The sequence below is a fragment of the Lemur catta genome, chromosome 2 (assembly GCF_020740605.2).
Source record: "Lemur catta isolate mLemCat1 chromosome 2, mLemCat1.pri, whole genome shotgun sequence".
NCBI lineage: Eukaryota > Metazoa > Chordata > Mammalia > Primates > Lemuridae > Lemur > Lemur catta.
This window is the reverse complement of record NC_059129.1, coordinates 124202575-124220667: the sequence shown is the minus strand read 5'-3', so window position 1 is coordinate 124220667 and position 18093 is coordinate 124202575. Positions and strand designations below refer to the sequence as shown.

Here is an 18093-nt window from a genome sequence, read left to right as displayed (position 1 = left end):
CTCTCTCACTGACATTTTATGTATTTTCTGAATCAGTATGTTTCCCTCAAAGCCAGTTCCCATCTATTGTGAAATGTCTTTTTCATAAGCCACTTCCCCTTCCATCTTCTTAACACATATATACACATAATCTAGGCAGAATGTTTCTTCGTGAGTTCTAGGCAGTGACGGGAAGTGAAAATACCATATTGCATTAATTCTAAAAACAAACCTTTTCCCCCCCAGTTTTTGAATTGAAATTAGGGAGTATGTCACAATCAATGGCATCTTACAATTATAATGGGCACCTTTTTTCCTTCCTGAATAATGATGCTTAACATAATGTGTCTTACAATGAATGGTATCTTAAATTTGTCAAAATGTGGTACTTATGAAGAAAGTCCTATTGGTGGTGAGCCCAGCCCTGCCATGTTAGATGGTAAATTCTGGTTATGTTCCAAGAGCTGCATTAAAAATAAACCAAAAGAGAAACAGATTTTGTAGAATAAGAGTGAAAGGGTCAGACTTGAAGGATCAGAGGGCAAGGTTCACAGGATATTCATTGTACGTCTCTGACATCTGCTCTACTGTGTACCTGGCACCTGTTAGTCATTTAATACTCAAAAATAATTGCTAACAGTTTTTGAGTCCTTACTATGTGTTAGTCACTATGTCTTAGTGCTTCTCATGTCTGAGCTCCTTTAATTCTCACGACAACTCTTTGAGTGGGTTCGACTGTGATCCCCAATTTTCAGACGTGTAAAGTCAGGCTGAGAGTAGCTAGACGACTTTTTCTAGTCCTACAGGTAGAAAGCGGCAGAGCTGTGCTGGACGCTAGGTCCATTTGACTTCCAAGACCATGCTCTTATGCATGCTGCAGTGCTTTCTCTCCAGTGGATGCTGATTTTGAATAAGTGGTGTTTCTACTGATTTTCATGGCTTGGTCAGACTTACTGGTTCTCAACTTTCTTTCCAAACTTTCTACTTTTCTAACCGTTTTTCTGGAACCCCCAGTCTCCACTACCCATTAAATGACTATCTGAGATTTAATATCTAGATGAATATTGCCAATTTGTTTTTTTTTTTTTTTTTTTTGAGACAGAGTCTCACTCTGTTGCCCAGGCTAGAGTGCCATGGCGTTAGCCTAGCTCACAGCAACCTCAAACTCCTCGGCCCAAGCAATCCTCCTGCCTCAGTCTCCCAAGTAGCTGGGACTACAGGCACGTGCCCCCATGCCCGGCTGATGTTTTCTGTATATATTTTTAGTTGTCCATATAATTTCTTTCTATTTTTAGTAGAGATGGGGTCTCGCTCTTGCTCAGGCTGGTCTTAAACTCCTGAGCTCAAATGATCCACCCGCCTCAGCCTCCCAGAGTAAATATTGCCAATTTGTAATAAACAGTCCAATGTCAGATGCCATTGATTGTGACATACTCCCTAATTTCAATTCAAAAAGTATCTGTTTTTAGAATTAATGCAATATAGTATTTTCATTTTAAATAAAATATTTTCCAAGGGACTGTTTCATAGGCAAAATCCTATCAAAAACAAAACCCCTGAAAGGGCCATTGGTGATTATGATAGTGCTATAGTTAACAGATGTGATATTGTGGAGGCAAAATAAAATTTTTCTTAAGTTGAAAAACCAGTGCCATCTCCCTTTCGAAGGATTGTTACCCTTGAGTTCCCTGAGAGAAAGTAAGTTCAACAGGCTTGACTGACCTCCTCTCTTGGGGCTGAGAGTTGCTTTTTTTTTTCCAGCCCCAAGAATCTCAAGCGTATTCTTAAGAAATTACTGAGTGAAAACTTCAGGTACAAAGATTCGGTTAGACTGGTTTACCTTGTTCTCTGTTTATTCATTGCAGAGAGTCAGGACTAGATAGAGGTGACAGTGGACACCAGGCTGGGCAGTGGAAGAAACAGTGGCCTTGCCCTAACGTGAGTGCACCACAGTCACCTGGACGGCTTGTCCAAACACAGATGGCTGCACTCACTACAGAGTTTCTGATTTATTAGGTCTGTGGTGGGCCCTGAGAATTTTCATTTCAAACAAATTTCCTGATGCTGATGGTCCAGGCGCCACACTCTGAGACCTGGGTTTGAATCCTGGATTCCTCATTTGACTAGCTGTGACTCGGAATTTAAATTAATTATCTGAGTCTTGATTCCTTATTTGTAAACTGAACTGTAAACTCCCTGTTCTATCCATTTTATAAGACAGTTGTGATGATAATATAAGATAATACACATGCAAATTATTTTAAAACCTGTTATTATTGTTATTACCAGTATCATTGAGAAAGAGGCTGTAGATTTGTGTCACTCCAGACAGGAGCTGACAGAACCTTTGAGTTGCACAACTCTGAGTTTACAACACAGAGGCCCTGGGAACCAGTGTGGAACATTCATGAAAAGAGCATGGGTTCTATTGTCCTCCAAACCTGCATATGTGTGTTCAAATTCTGACTCCACAGGACTTGCGAATGCTTCCCATCTGGAAAATGGGCATAGGAGTACCTACACTCCTGGTTTATTGTGAGGACAATTTGAGATAATACATTTAAAGAACCAGCACAGTGCCTGGCACATAGTAGACACTCAATAAATATTAGTTTCTAATATAGTTATGAGAATTAAACCCGATGGAGAGACAAGGTCATTTTGGACACAGCCATGTCCCAATGAGGTAGTCAGCTCTCTGAGCCTGAAAGACCATATGCCAATGGTGCTGCTTTGAATGAGCAATTGGACTCACTGACCTCCCAGGTTACTTCCAAATGAGATTCTAATGTCAGCACAACGCAAATGCATCTAGGCAGTTGCCAGCAATCAGGGCTCTTTTCCTGAGTCTTCCCTATGACTGACAGCTACACCACTCATTTCTTTGTTGTGATCTACCATGTAATTACTGAGCAACACTTTCTGGAACTCCCTAGCAGGCAGAGCACTCACAATAGAAAAATTGAAATTACACTGAGATCCGTGCACAGAGTTCTTCGTTTTCCTCTGGATTATGTGATACTTGAACAAGTCTAGGGCAGATGATGCATGACAATGCAGTGAGCTCTGCACTAACAAATGCCAGATAAGCTGACAATCTGCTCTGGGTGGGTGGAAGTTCCAGACTTGCAAAACCCTGTAGTTAATAGAAGCAACAACTGGAGCACAATTGCTGACCCTGTTGCCGAACCTGATGCCCTGTCATGGGGCTGGAATGCGGCTCTGCGCCATGCTGGACAGACTTTCCTCTTATACCTCATGCTGATTACAAGTTATTCACCCAGGCTGCATGCCTTGAACTAACACTTGGCCCATTCAACTTGACATCACGAGTGATACAGATGGGCAGACTGTCCTTAGACATGCAAGCCTGTTCCTGTGATAGCAAGTGATTGACTTAGCAAAAATGGGAATTTGCTCAGCTTCTGCCTTTATCTTTACTTTTAAGTAGACCAAGACAGGTGAGGAAAGGTGAGGCCTTTCATTGCCTCTCTTAACATTCCTTACCAGCAAATATGGAAAATTTTATATGAATGTCTGGTAGGTCATTTTCTCCCTAATTTTTAAGCTAGAGGTGAAATACCTTTAATTTTTTTTTTTTTTTTTTGTGGTGGAAATACCTCCTATGATTGCAGGATAACACATTATCCATTTTTTAGACTTTTTTTTTTTTCTGATTTAATGTAAACTTTTGACTTTTCTGCCCTCTGCTATGCTTCCAGTTCCCAGTTACCTCTGATTCTGGGACTTTTTCTCACCTTTCTTCAATGATTTCAGCCTCTGGCGCACTGACTTCCTCTCCATATAATTCACTGCCAGCTTCCCTGATGATGTCTGGATCCACAATCCTCTGGCCTCTTCCGCTTGGATGTGCTCTGCTTTCATTCTGTCTCAGCCACCCCCAGGGGGCCACACCTTGTGCTTTGTCACAACTTAGATCTGCTCCACTTTCAGGAGGGCATATTATGAATTCCCCTCCTTTTCTGCCTGCCTCCATGCCTCCTGCTCTGCCTTCTTTATCGAGACTTCTGTTGTGTGGCTCTTACCAGGCCACCTAGTCATCACCTGCATTTGGTCTCACTGCTGCTACATCAGTCTGAACTCGCCAGTCCATCTTTCAAGTCAGCACCATCCTACATACAATCCCCTTCCGTGACATCTCTCAAATCCTTCTTCCCCTACTGTTCCTGCTGGCATTCTCCAGGGTACTGCAAGGATCTCCCACCTGGTCTCCCTATCTCCCAATCTGCTGTGCTCTAATCCATGTTAGTTACCCCTTCTAGGACGAGCATCCTGCTTTTAAAGCTACATGAGAGCTTGTCCAGCTCTCATCTTCCAGACCCCTTTGACTTTCCCCTCCAAGTCTTGCTCAGGCTCTTTTCTGTCCTTTGAAATGCTCTTTCTCATCTCTACCTGGAAAATACTACCTGTTCTTTCTGAGGTCCATCTCAAATAGCACCACCAGATTTCTCCAACTTTACTTGATCCCTTCTCAGTGTTATATGCCCATGCCAGCTGCAGTGGTTTATGGATTTGTTTTATCTTCTTTCCAGTGTAATCCAGCGTAAGGTTTATGAACATGGATTAGAGAGAGATCTGGATTAAGTTCCCAATATTTACTAGCTGCGTGATCTTGGGCAAGTCACTCCATTTTGCTAAGACTGAGTTTCCTCCTCTGTGTAAAGGGGATGATACTATTTTACCACAAGGGATTGCTATGAAGATTAAATAATATAAAATGACTGCCATATAATAGCCACTCAGTGAACATTATTTCTGCCCTTCTTCTCCATTCTTTGCTTCTCTGAGGAATAATATTACATCCTACTCATTCTGTATTCCTTGAAATGCCAACAGTGTTTGGCCCATAGTAGGCCATCAATAAATATTTACTGAATTCATATGTACATATCATGTGTTTTTTTCCCCCTGTTGAAAGTTGGCGCTCCAGAGACAGTGCATTTTTCATTTGCAGTCCATTTCCTACTTTATTTTGGTAAGTCGAAAGTAAAATATTCTTTATAAATGAGCAGTTAACAGATCACTTTAGTGTCAACAGTTCTGTCTTGTCCATTGAGAAAGACTAATGGCTATGTGCTCTGTGGCTGGTTTAAAGTTAGGGAGACAATTTTTGTGCGTGTGACAAAAAGTCATAATAATGATATCTGAGAAACTTCCCCTTCAGGTTACTGACTCAGCATGATCCAATATGGCTGTGACCAATCATGGCTCCCTTCCAGCTGCAGAGCCAATGTGAAGTGGGCAGGGAGTACTGAGTCACATCCTTGTGTGTATGTGTGTGGTCGGGGAAGCGGGAATGGGGGGGCACTGTTACAAATACCTAACGATACTATAGTATTCCTAGCTAAATAAGTGCTTCTTTTCGGAAAAACAAAGCTTCAAGCTAGACATGTTTGTTAAAAGATAGCATGATGTAGTAGAAAGGTCATTGAATTTGGAGTAGTGTAGAGGCCTGGACTCAAATCTCAGCTCCACTTCATATTAACTGTACAACCTCATGCAAGGTACTTGGACATCTTTCACTTTTGAAAGGTAAGAACAATCAGTACATCACAGATTGTTGTAAGGATTTAATGACATGCCTATGGACACACCCAGTAGAGTGCATGGCATATACAGAAATTTCTCATGAAAGAAAGATGTAGTTTACTTTGAAGATGTACAACAGTTTTCATTGTGTTGTCTTCATCTGCCTATATGCCTCTGTGATAGTTTTTATGTGTCAACTTGGTACCCAGATATTAGGCTAACACTAGTCTAGATGTTGCTGTGAAGATACTTTTTAGATATGACTAACAAATCAGTAGACTTTGAGTAAAGCAGATTACTCTCCATAATGCAGATGAGCCTCATCTCATCAGCTGATGGCCTTTAAGAGAAAAAAATTGAGGTACCCTGCCGAAGAGGGAATTCTGTCTCCAGACTGCCTTCAGATCACACTAGAGCTGCAACATCAGTTCTTCTCTGTGTTTCTAGCCTGCTGTGCTGATTTTGACTTGCCTGCCCCCAAAATTGCATGAGCCAATTCCTTAAAATACATCCCAATTTATCTATCTATTCATCCATCCACCCTATTGATTCTGTTTCCCTGGAGAACCTTGACTAATATAGCCTGCCTTGCTCAGCCTCCCTGGGTGGTAGTTGAATGCCAGGGATTGTTATGTATCTAATTCATCTTCACATGCTCAGTCCCTAGCACAGTGCCAAACCCATAGTAAATACTCCTGCTTATTGAGCTGAAGAGAATGGCAGCTCACATTCCTACACTATCTTGTATGAAAGGTACTTGCACATACCGTTGGATTAATGCATTCCCCTACTGAGTTATTCACTCACCAAACATTTTGGGGGGAATCTATTCCATATTACTGTGCTTGACACTGATGATGCAGAGAAAAGACAGACCTTCTCACTCTTCAGTGGTGGGCGGGGGGAGGGTGGGAATGGATCAGGCAGATACTGAAAAGGAAGGTAAAATTGGACACTGGGAACAAGTTTATCCAGGTGAGACAGCATGACAGCCTGTCACAGACAGGGACAATTAAGAAGAAGAGGAAGGGATGGGTTCAAGAGAGATTTAGGAGGTGGAAACAGTAAAAGGTAAGAAACCAGGGAGCAAGGCATCTCCCATGACTCCCTGGCTTCTGGTTGAGGTATCGAGGAACACGGGGGAGCAGCAGCATTTCTCATCATCTTATCTGATCTCAGCATTCCTCACCATCATAAAACACAACCCCCTCATGTGAGGTTACACAGACATTGAGGCAGAGAGAGCAGGGCCTTTGCCCCCAACCTCATAAATCAGGAGCTGCAGCGCTGGTGTTAGAACCCAAGCCCATGCTGTTTTGTGATAGCACCTCCTCTCTGGCCCACACTGTGGTGGCTGCCAAGCTCCTTGGACAAAGGGGCGAAAGTGGGACAGCCCAGAGAGTCCCTGTTAGCTCTTTGTGGTGCGGTTTCACTCTCCAGAGCTGTCAGATGGCGAACCAGCCTGCCACGCTCTCTGAGTGTACAGCTGCACTTCCTAAGGGCCCGGGAAGACCTCACTTCCTTTCCCACTAACGACCAAGAGCCCAGCGAAGTTGCTGTGCTGTCGGGTTGCCCCTCCCAGAGGGCAAAGGGAGGGACATCTGTTCGGAGAGGGGGAGGAAAAATATTAATCGGTAAAAATGAAAGTACATTTTCTCCAAAAGCCTGAAGTAATCCCATTAGTTTTTTCCTCAGAAGTGCCTCAGTCTGTATGGGAACCAGGGCTCCCTTTCCAGTAAATGACAGCACTTGACTTGTTGCCCTTAATAATCTGCCCATCTGTCTTACCTCCTTCCTGCGCTCTCTGCTGGTTGCAGGTGCTAAACCAAGAGTCATGAGTCAAGAAGCTAGGAAGTAGCCAGAGCCCCTTCCTAACCTGGTGGGTGTTCAGTAGCTGGAAGGGCAGGAACTGCTCTCTGTCCTCTCTCTCTCTCTTTCTCAGATTGACCTGACCTGGAAACTGGAACCTAAGACTCCTCTCTGGCCTTTCTTAACATTTTCCAAGTACTTCTATGCCCTCTTCTCAGCTCTCTTTTGCCTTGACTCTCTTAACAGCCCATAAGTTGGGGTGACCCCACAGACTGCTAATGCCTGTTAAGGGCACCAGTTCACAGAGCTGGACCTTTGCCTTGGTCTCAATTTCTGAATTCTTTTATAGTTCTTTACCTGGAGCCTGAGGCCCTCTGAGCATAGAGGCCCTGCCTTATTTTTCTAGCACCTCTCCCCACTCCCTGCCCTATAGGACTGCCGCTCATGTTAACCACTTGGCATAGTGGTTGCCAGGTAATTCAAGTAGAATTTAAAACTCTGTAAGACAGAGTAAATATTCAACAAATGTTAGTTCTTTTTACTACTGCTTGGACCTCTGATCCTTGGCTACCCTGAATCGCTGGAGGTTTGCTTCACTTACCATTTCGGACATTTTCAAATTGTGGTTAAGGGCAGCCTCTGCCATCACAGAGTGAATTAGGTACAGGGGCTGAATCTGAGGGTCAGCTGGGCACTGACCCAGCACTGACTCATCCCACGCGGAGGATGGGTCTAACACCAGGCCTCAGCCCCCACCCCCACTCCAGCCATGTTCAGCTGTGCGTTGACAATCAGGACTTCCTGAATCTCAAGGGATGGCAGTCCCTGCCAGATGGCTAGGCAGCTGAATGCTATTTTTATATGAAATCAATGCAGAGCCTGTGACCAATAGAACCACCGTTTTCATGGAGACTGGCTGAGCCCTGCTAACGCAACTTCATCTCCAGCCATTTTATCCAGTTGATGAAGGTGATGCTGTCCAACTGTACCACGTTATTTTGAGTCCAAATTCATAGTTTATTCTCTACTGTCATCCTAGACTTGGGAGAAGGCACAGGAAATATCAGCCATTATCCTCCACTGTTAGACTACTTTTTATGCACTAACATTCTGGGCCAGAAGATAGTTTGGAGAGGTTAAAACTATCTCTTAACTCCTATTCTTCTGTAATTCTTTTTCAATTGAAAACAATATTCTACTTAATCCCTTGCTTAGATCTGCAAGCTTTTAGTTATTTATTTCACCTTGGGTTTCCAGTTTGGGCAACTGAGAGTTGCTCCCATGCACAGCAGACTTCCACTGTGGCAGGAGGTCATGGTGCTGCCTGACAGCCCAGGCAAAGTCCCACCCCACTCGCTTCTAGAGCTCTCTACTTTCCCTTGGGTGTGTGTTTGCCATCTCCTGGGCCATGTGTTCCATGAGGTCAGGGGCTATGGCTGCCATGTCCACCACTCTGCTCCCAGCACTGACTCAGGGGCTGGCAGTCAGAAGTCACAGAATAAATATTTATTGAGCGAATGCCTTGAGAGTGGTCACCAGCTGCGTAATCATGTTCTTTGTCCTTTTCTACAACCAGTGATTCTCAAATGTCAGGAATGAGAAGATGAAAACAGGACGAAAGCAGATTAAACAGAAGCATGACATAATCTCCCATTGTCCCTGAGCATCTGCAGTCAAGGTTATGCTCAGATCTCAGAGTATCTTTCCCTTTGCTTTTAAAGGAAAACTGCAGAACACTGTTACTAGGTAGAATGAAAAAAGAGGGTAGGGGGGAGAATTCAGAAGGAAAAGCCTCAATATCTTCTTTGCTATGGAGATAATGACAATAGCAATAATGATAAAACTAAATTGTACTAATCACTCTCTGTCAGGCACTGTATTTTGTTAATTATTTAGCTGGTCTTCACAATAAGCCTGTGAGGCAGATATTATCATGTCCATTTGTGGAGAAAGAAAAAGGGAATTTAAAAGAATTTAAATAACTTGCCCAAGCCAGTAGGTACAGAAGCCAGAATTCTACTCCAGGTCTGTCGGAGTCCAGAGCTTAACCATCAGCCCTTGGCTGGTTTGAATACTTAAGGGCAAGATCCAAGTCTCATTCATCTTTGTTTAAATCATAGCACCTGGCCCAAGGTCAGGCCTGCCATATGGGGACAGTAAATATTTATTGATTCAAAAGTAGCGATAGTCAAAGGCACTGGGATTGGATTATTTTACTAGAAAACAGCGTGATGAAGGGAAATTCCAAAGCCAACCAAGGGAAAGCAGAGTGGCACGAGTGGTCTGATACCCTACCAGAGAAAGAAGTTATCATTCAATGCGTCTGGAATTCGTAGCATCAAGTTAAAAGAGCATTTTAGAGACAGGGTCTTTTTTTTTTTTTTTGAGACAGTCTCACTCTGTTGCCCGGGCTAGAGTGCCATGGCGTCAGCCTAGCTCACAGCAACCTCAAATTCCTGGGCTCAAGTAATCCTCCTGCCTCAGCCTCCCGAGTAGCTGGGACTACAGGCATGTGCCACCATGCCCGGCTAATTTTTTATATATATTTTTAGTTGTCCAGATAATTTCTTTCTATTTTTTAGTAGAGACGGGGGTCTCACTCTTGCTCAGGCTGGTTTCGAACTCCTGAGCTCAAATGATCCACCCTCCTCAGCCTCCCAGAGTGCTAGGATTACAGGCGTGAGCCACCACACCTGTCCTAAAGGAGTATTTTAAAGCGGCTGTATTATAAGAATGATAAATCATAGGAAACAGCTGAAAGGACCCTAAAGGTCTTTTGTTATGACTTGTTCTTTCTCCAAGGACTAAACTAAGCTTTTTAGCTTGGGCCAGTGGGATGAATTCTTATACTGGTGTGTGAATATATGGTGTTCACAAGTAAACCCAATATAAGACATGAGTATCACAGGTTTATGCAGTGTTTGTGCCCCAATCTTCAGGCCACATCTCTTTCTTGCTGCCTTAGAGAGCCAGCTCCTCCTGGGCAGGGCTGTCAAATCAACTCCCAGAGTTGGCATCACGTGGCTTGTCTCCTCCCCCAGCCTCCTCCAGAACTTTTGTGTGGCCAACCTAGACCCTTCTGAGAATGCTATCTCATTCCTTCCCTGACATTCAAAGAAAACTGAAGAAAGTGAAAGCTTAGATGAAAAAATGAGTAAGCACTTTTGGAACAGAGCTATTAAACTCCTTTCCAATGTAGCCTAGAGTCAGCTCCTTTTCAAATACCTTTAAATCCTAGTCCCCACTGTATCTTGTGATCAGTTTATATGTACTATATAGTCATTGCTTGAATGCATACATGAAAGAATGTACCCTAAATATTTCTTTAGAGGATACTATATGTAAAATGCTGTGGTGATGGAACCATCCACACTGATCAGAATAAGAGAACTTGGTTTAAGTCCTATCATGCATGGTTAGGGTCAGACAATGAAGAACCTGACAGTCATTCTCACAAATGCTTAAATGGGTCTCAAGATGAGGGTGCAATGACTTTTCAAAAAAACTCAGTATTGACAATTTCTTGATAACATGTATGTTCATTATTATTTACTTAAGGGAAGATGAATTAGTAGTCTTCCAAAGACACCTGGATTTGCCCAAAGAAGCTTTTGCTCTCATGTCTTTATTTTTCTATTAACTGTGGCTCCATATTCTAATCACAAGGCTTTAAGTGCAGCTGTCCGAGACAGTCAATCTTTGCTTGAATTCATTTCGTTACCGAGACCTGCTGATTCTTTTCCTTACAATCTTTCTTGCCACCCATTCCTTCCTTTCCATTCCTGTAGCCCAACTCTCTAGGTCAGGCTTTTGTATGCTCAGCCTCTAATATTTCATTGGTAGTCCAACTTGTCTCCTTGCTTCAATTTCTCCCTCCAGCAGCAGCTGTTATGAACTGAATAGTGCACCCCCAACCATCACTGCCAATTCACATGCTGAAGTCCTAACCTTCAATGTGACTGTATTTGGAGATGGGGTTTTTTTATGGGTCATTGAGGTTCAGTGAGGTCATAAGGATGGGGCCCTAATCTGGTAGGACCAGTGCCCTTATAAGAAGAGGATGAGACACCAGAGACTATGCTTTCTCTCTGCTCACACACAGAGAAGAGGCCGGGTGAGGACACAGAGAGAAGGCAGCCATATACAAGCCAGCAAGAGGGCCTCACCAGAAACTGGATTTTCCAGCATCTTTTTTTTTTTTTTTTTTTTGAGACAGAGTCTCGCTCCATTGCCCTGACTAGAGTGCTGTGGCGTCAGCCTAGCTCACAGCAACCTCAAACTCCTGGGCTTAAGCAATCCTTCTGTCTCAGCCTCCCGAGTAGCTGGGACTACAGGCATGCACCACCATGCCTGGCTAATTTTTTTCTATATATATTTTTAGCTGTCCAAATCATTTCTTTCTATTTTAGTAGAGACAGGGTCTCGCTCTTGCTCAGGCTGGTCTGGAACTCCTGAGCTCAAATGATCCACCTGCCTCAGCCTCCCAAGTGCTAGGATTACAGGCGTGAGCCACCGCGCCTGGCCAATTTTCCAGCATATTGATCTAAACTTTGAGCGTTCAGAACTGTGAGAAATTAAATTTCTGTTGTTTAAGCCACTCAGTCTGTGGTATTTCATGTCAGTCCTAACAGACAATAAATAGGCCATTTTGTACAGTATTATCAGAGTTATGCATAAACACTAAACTGATCTCATGCTTTAAAAATCTTTAAGGTTCCCCCATTACTTATAAGTCCAAACTCTAGCTTGACCTCCATGTCACCTCTGTTGTTACCTACTCAGCCTGTGAGACTTTCCATTGTTTTAGGCAAACATTCTGCTTCAGTGATCTTCTCATTGTCCTCACAACCCACATGGCGTTTTCTGAAGCCACAGAGAAGCATGATGCCTTTGAGGAACTGTTCATAGTTGGTACGGTTGTGAGATGAGTCCACCCCAGAGGATGGCAGGACATGGAGGACAGGAGTCATGCTGTAAACACTGTTGTTACTTCCTCCCTTTCTTCTCATCCACAGAGTCCTCACTGAGTTTGGGAGAGGAGACATGCCCAGCTGCAGGGTGAATAATGATGTCTAAACCAGGGGTCAGCAACCTTGCAACCTTTTTCATAAAGGGCCAGGTGAAGGTAAACATTTTAGGCTTTATGGACTACATGGTCTGTGTCATTATAGCATGAAAGGAGCCATAGGCAATACTTAAACAGATGATCATGGCTGTGTTTCAGTAAAATTTATTTACAAACACAGTCTTTGGGCTAGATTTGGCCTGTGGTGGGTAGTTTGCCAATCCCTGATCTGCCAGTCCCAGGGCACTGACATCATTGATCTTCTGAATCAAGTCTGGAACAACTTTCAGATTTCTTGTTATATGAGGGGGAGAATACTCCACCTTCTTAAGCTCTTTTAAGCTCTTGCTATTCATTGTGTAGGTCTTAGACTAGTAGAATCAGCATCATTTGGGAACTTGTTAGAAACAGAGTCTTGGGCCCCACCCCAAACTTCCTAAATCAGAATGTGCATTTTAATAAGAAGCCCTGGTGATTGGAAGGTACGTGGGAGCTTGAGAAGCACTGGTTGAAGCCACTGTTGATTGAAGGTTCTATTACTTGCAGATAAAAGCATCTCTAACTTATGCTGACAGGCAGGGACCAAGTCATCAACATCCTGTATGCTGCACTAAGGACTGTGATTTTGTCCTGAAGGATATTAAAGTGCTTTAAGTGGAGAACAAAATGATCAGTTTTTTGGCATACAGCTCATTTCTCTTCTGAAATCATAAGCTTCTAAAAATCAGAGTGTACCAAAGAAATACCTCTGATATTTATGCTACTCTCCAAGGTCAGCTAGGTAGACTCTCCACACCGCGCCACCATGGATGGAACTCAAAAGCAGCTTCCTGTGTAAGACCTGCTTTCCTGCCATAGGCCCCAGGAGGATGCTCTATTTCTGGCATATTCTTGAGGCTTAACAGTGGCTGCTAGATTGTAACTCCAGGATTACAATTTGGTACCTGGGACTGGAAAGCTTTAACTTTATATGCATTTCACATTGCCACTACCCAGCTTGGTTTCTTTATTTTCTGAATATATATTTACCTTTCCCGTAAGACTATATGCTGCTTCAGCCTAACCAATCATATTTTAGGATTTTTGCACACCTTCCACAAGCCTTGTAAAGTGCTTTGCATATGATAGAGTCTTGATAAATATAATATTAATTTTAAAAATATGTGCCATCATTTGTTGTTTTTCCAAGCTCCTCCCATAATACTTAAATGGGATAAGCATCTTGAATGTGAATAGCATTCATCAGCTAAGTTAGCAATAATAGAGTCAAAAGGATTCAAATATTATCAACTCGTTTACAAGATGGGCTTTTTCATATTGTTTATGTTTAGGTTCTAACACAACCTAGGAATGGTTTTATAAGAATTACGTACAAGCATTTGCTCGTAGGGCGCCCCGTTTATCAAGTCACCACATCCTCCTGTGGTTCGTTTATGAAGAGCTAAAAGCCAAACAAGCACCACTTCTTGCACAGTCTCCTCGCATTTGTTTGTGTTCACGCTTAGGTAGCACGTCATATGCTCTTTATAAACATGAACTCATTTAATCCATACAAGACCCTAGGAATGGGTAGATTATTATCTTCATTGAGGAAGAGACCTAGGTGCAGAGTGCTGATGTTAACTTATGCAAGATCACATGGCTAGAAATTTGGGGGTGGTGGTGGGAGGGGAGCTAGAACTCAAACCCACACAAGTAAGCTCCTGAGCTTTTGCTTTGAACCATAAGTGGTGTCTCCATGAACAGAGCTTTGCTGTGTCACAGGCCAATCTCTCAACTGCCCTATTTTCATCTGCAGGCATCATTAGCTAGGATTTTCATTTGACAATTTATATTAAGCTGAGACATATTGAAAATAAAGTGTTAGAAGCCACTCACTCTAAGGTCAAGTTCGGTGAGTGGCAATTTTTGTATTTATAACCTTTTCCCAGCAGGAGCTAATGATTTGATCTATCATTATTAATACTGGAGAAAGACCTTTGAAATAAAATTAGGTTTTATTTTTTCTTTTTCTTGGCAGTTATAGTAGAAAGTTTTTCTCCATCATTTCAGTAAAGACTGTTGAAGGAGTACCTACAATTATGATCTGATTGATCTACCTAAATTCCAGAGATGCTACCACAAAACCTACGATCATATCCAAACAGATAAATTAAAGCACAGAACAATACTTCAGTGACTCTGGGAAGTATAGACAGACAGGTGGAATTATTGAAGCCTGAAAGTAGATAATTTGTCTCTGGATAATTCTGATTTTGTGTTACACTTTATGTAAGAATTCAACTCTTGTTTTCCCCTGGATTCTAACCCTGACTCTGCCATTTTCTGAACCAATATAACTCCTGAAAAATCACAGATCATCTCTAACAAAGGCTCTTTTTTCTCCAAGATATTAGAACTATGACTTTGTGGTGAGCAAGTTGGCACCAACGGATTTGCTTATCTATATCTTGAAAGTTTATAATTGTCTCCAGATATTTTTTTTCCCATTTCTAAAGCCAAGAGGCATTAACTATTTTAAATGAAAGTCAATTAACCTAGGTAAGTGTGTAGAGAAAAACTCATGGCCTCACTTCCAGTTGTTCCTAGCAGAAATTACAGTTTTTAGTAAAGAGATACATATTGTCTTCCTCAAGTCAGTCTGTTGCTTATCACTGATTTTTGGTGTTTGAGTTCTTTTTAGGTGGGGATGTGGTTCTTTTAAGTGTGTGTGCATATATTGATGGGTTGTACAATGCCTTTTATTCCTGACATCCTTTTTGGCCTCTCCTCCTTCATTTCTTCATCTTGTCACAAGTCCTTTCTTCCAGAAACACCTTCTTCTTCCACCCCGCTAGTGGCTCAAGCCAGGAACCTATAATTATTCTTCTCTGAACGCAATCAATAACCAAGCCTTGCAGATTAGACCTTCAAAATAGAGCTTGACCCTAATTCCATTTATCTTTGCTACTCTTCCCCCAGTACACGCTGTGATAATCTCCCTCTGTGTGAATGTCCACCCCTGCAACAGACCCATGGGGATACTGACTAGACCATGCAGTGGCCTCAGTTAAACTCCCCTGTCCACTCCTGCCCTGATGTCCGTTCTTCACACAAAAGTCAAAGATGTCACTCCATTGTTTAAATCTTCCCAAAGTTTCCTGTTTACTTTAGAATAAAATCCAAACACATGCCGGGTCTTGCTACTCTCCAGCCTCCCCAAGGCCTAGGTCTTAATTCCAGTATCACTTCCTTAGGAGACCTCTCTAAACTTAGATGCTAAATTTGGTTCCAGTGCTCCTCACTCCTGTTGGCACAGAATCCTTCCTCATAGAATACCTTCGTGTTTTGTGTTTGCATACGTATCTCTTGCCTCACTTGATATATCATAACCTCCATGAAGGCACGGACAGTTGCTTTTTGGTTGATCACATAGCATTGGATCAGGTGCATGGTAAACCTTTGATTATTATTTGTGGAATAAGTAAATCCGTATAATTTGCAATACATGTAATCTTATGAAATGCAAAATGAATGTCCCTTTGGAAGACAAAAGAAATGATTCTCAAAGATAAATAATATAATTCAGAGGTAAGATCTTGTGGGTCAACCCACATGTTAATACAGAACTTGTTTCTGTGAATTGAATTGATAGTAAATGGAAATATGAATATGTTTGAAGGCTATGTGGAAACATTACTCTGAAAAAATATGTCAGTATAAACACCAATGTCTACTATAAACAGCAAACATGAAACAAAGCAATTTTCCCAGTGGTCTGTTCCAGCAATGTCATGTACGTGTGCACTTGCGCCATAACCCAGCTTCTTCCAGGCCACCTGTTGAGCGGCAGCAAGTCTAAGATAGCTACAATCCCAGATCCAAGAAGTGGGATTTTTCTAGAATAGGAAAATTACCTTGCATATTGGGGGGGAGAGTTGTCACACACACAGTCATTATAGTAAGGATAGTGGACATCTCTCACCTTGGCTACTGGTATCTAAAACAAAGCAGTTTGACACTTTTCCAGAGTTAAAGTTAACTTTACCTTACTTGTTTACATATATACATGTTAATGGCTAAAAAGTGAAATATTAAAATTCTATACATAAAATGAATCCTCTATGACCAGCTCAATAACACTTTCCATAGTGTTTCTCAATAATGTTATTGAAACGCAGAGCACATTTTCTAAGTATCTTTACACCTATGATCTAACCTGACCTTTGAGGCAGGTGTTATTATCTTTATTTTATTGTTTGTTGTGATTAATACACTATTATCACTCAGCTCCAAACAAAGCCGATGATACTCTATTTCTGATGCTGGGCAGGACTGAAAATCCTGTTTTCCTTGTGTCATCTCCCTGTTAGATTCTGCCCCAAAGGACCCTGAAGGGAGACTGGAAGGCCGGAGGAGGGAAAGGGGATTTGATCCTCTCAGTTTGCTTCCTGTGCCTGGTAGCACCAGGGAATCTAAACCCGGCAGCAGCTGTGGCTCGTTCCAGCTTCCCACTTCTTCCTACTCTCCTCACACCAGCCTCACTGCACCTTAGCCTGCGATGTCAGCAGCATCTGAGCAGTGCCTGTCTTTAGCAGAGGGGCAATGCAGATCCTATCTTTGCACATGCTTATTTACATAATAATACACAATGAAAACATTTTATTCCCATTTCTAGAAATAATTAGATTAGATACCCAATACAATACTCAATACGTATTGAAAAATTGCTGCAATATGAGCCTATCTTCATGTGAGTAAGACAGCTTTATAGAATTATAAAGTTTCAAACCTCAGAATTTTCCCTCCACTATATACTTCTCAGTCCTGTTCATGTTCCTTTTTGTCTGGTGTACTCACCTTTCTCGCCAGACTCGGTGGCCCCTCAAGGTCAAGCTCTGCATTTTCCTCTGTGAGGCCTTTGATCTCCAGGGCAGGGAGAATTAACCACTCCCTCTGCTTGGCTCCCACTGCTCTCTGGACACTCTTCTCCGGGGCCTGAGAGATAGAAAAGGCATGTGTGAGCTTGCAAATGACCTAGCTTGAATTGATTCTTGGCTTGAACAACTCATTCCTATGTGAGTTTGGATAAGTTATTTAAGTTCCTTCATCAGTAAAATGGTACTAACTTCTCCTCCCAAATCTTCTCCCCCTGCATTCATAGCATCTCTATTTTTCCAGTTGCTAAAGCCTAAATCCCTCGGTTCATCCCTGACTCCTCCCGTTTTCTCACCCCCCACATCCAATCCAGTAGCAAATCCTATTGGCTGTACTTTCAAAGCATATCCAGAGTCTCACCACTTCTTACCACCTCTGCTGCTCTCACCTTGATCTGAGCCACTGTCATCTTTGCCTGGATCATTGTAGTAGTCTCATAACTGACCTCCACACTCTGTCCCTATTCCCTGCTGGTATACAGCAGCCAGACTGACCGTGGGAAAATACACATTCGATCACTTTCCTGTCCAAAACCATCCAATGGGAAACTGTTTTAGAGTAAAAGCCAAAGTTGTTACAATGACCTACGGGGCCTGTGTTACCTCTAACTTTAGCTCCTGCTTCCCTGCTTACTCCACTCGGCCACCTGACCTCCTTCCTGTTCCTAGAGCTAATGGCTGAGGCTCTTTGCACTTGAGGTTCCCTGTGTCTGGAATAAGCTTCCTCACAACGGCTGCAGGTCCTTCAAGTCTTTGCTCAAATGTTACCTTCTC

At 42.5% G+C, this 18093-nt stretch overlaps 1 long non-coding RNA gene across 2 annotated transcripts in view; it reads right to left on the bottom strand.

Annotated features, from left to right (window-relative positions):
• Window positions 1-17781, bottom strand: part of LOC123633307 — a 53469-nt gene extending 35688 nt beyond the window's left edge. The window contains exons 1-2 of one of the 2 annotated variants that reach the window (XR_006733570.1): window positions 17709-17781; window positions 17243-17380 (exon numbers count right to left, since the gene is read on the bottom strand). This is a non-coding gene — a long non-coding RNA (uncharacterized LOC123633307). Of the gene's footprint in view, window positions 1-17242; window positions 17381-17511; window positions 17536-17708 lie in introns of those variants that run through there. The other variant, XR_006733571.1, reaches the window with a different exon arrangement.
• Window positions 17782-18093: the final 312 nt, after the last annotated feature.